We start from the raw sequence: 1,284 nt of genomic DNA, 5'->3' as shown, positions 1-1,284 counted from the left end.
GGGGGGGGGAGTGAGTAGGCTGAAATGTAGAGAGCATATTGCAAAAGGAGCCTGGGAAGTCCAGGTACTGACCGCCAACTTGCTAAACCACCTCAAAATCTGATATGAAAGAACCTAATAGGCTAGTTAGATGAGTAGCCAAAATTCACGCACGTAAAAATCATGTTGAAGTAACATGAAAAGAACAAAACCCACTAACAGCAAACCAAAACAAAATCCAATGAAAAAACAAAAGGGTAAAACACAAACCTAGTTGCATCCTAACGGGGAACAAAACCCAGGTGAGACACAAACCAAAACCAAAGCACAACCAATTGTCCCAAATAAAAAAGATTGTAATTCTCACCAAACAATAACATATCTCCCAATGTCAGGGGAGACCCAAAGCGAGAGCAAGAGGCTGGTGCATTAAATGCACAATGATGTTGTTGTCCTGGGCATTGTAAGAGCAGCTCCAACTTGAGTCCAGCCCAAAAGAGAAGCTAAGAGCTGAGCAAGGAAGAGAGTTTGAGCCAAATCCAAGCAGCACACCTGACCCAAAGCCATCAAAATGCGAAAAATTGATTGAAAAGAAAAGGCAGACGATCGCAGCTGTCTTCTAGAGGTGCAAGAGTCGTTAATGAGCAGGGGACAACTAACCCAGACTGATTTGTGCCAAGCTGAGCCGACCTCCATCAAGGCTAGTCAACATCACGTAAAGGATCATGCCAACTCCTTCGGTTACAACTAAACAATCAACAAAAGAAGATCACGCCAACAATCAGTCGATGCTCATTAACCTGCTGAGGAAATCAAGTCATAACATATAATCGGTCAAAAGCTAGAATTATGGAACACTCATTCTCATTTCTATAAATAGAAATAGACAACTTATATTTCTGTGTATAAATTCTGAAAGTGTAATAGATAAAATATTAAAAAAAAGATACATGTCCCATGTGTTTTCATCTATTCATCATTTTATTCATCAATAAAATAACTAAAATACCCAAAATCAATTGTTTCAGTGATAGTGAGATTATTTAGGAATTTTTATTTTTAATACACAATGCAATTACACATGTATAAATAATTTAATTCATATGAATTAGGAGTATTAGTGCCTTTTGGTTTTTTTAGTTATTGGTTTAATTAAGAGTTGTGCTGTAATTTAATATTAAAATAATATTTTTTAATTGAAAAAAATTGATAGTGTGTTCACATTATGCACGGGTGCTTGAAAGCTGTCGTGCGTTTTAGACAGTGTGTATGGCAATTCTCAGTGATAAAAAAAAAAAAAAAGCT

At 36.5% G+C, this 1,284-nt stretch overlaps 1 long non-coding RNA gene across 1 annotated transcript in view; it reads right to left on the bottom strand.

Moving 5' to 3' along the window:
- The window catches only part of LOC105128580 (uncharacterized), a 5,016-nt gene extending 4,383 nt beyond the window's left edge, over positions 1 to 633 (bottom strand). The window contains exon 1 of the long non-coding RNA XR_842891.1: positions 347 to 633. This is a non-coding gene — a long non-coding RNA (uncharacterized LOC105128580). The remainder of the gene's footprint in view (positions 1 to 346) is intronic.
- Between the last annotated feature and the right edge of the window lie 651 nt (positions 634 to 1,284).

Source organism: Populus euphratica, unplaced genomic scaffold (assembly GCF_000495115.2).
Source record: "Populus euphratica unplaced genomic scaffold, PopEup_1.0 scaffold111.1, whole genome shotgun sequence".
Lineage (NCBI taxonomy): Eukaryota > Viridiplantae > Streptophyta > Magnoliopsida > Malpighiales > Salicaceae > Populus > Populus euphratica.
The sequence above is the reverse complement of the archived record's forward strand: the minus strand, read 5'-3'. Positions and strand labels throughout refer to the sequence as shown.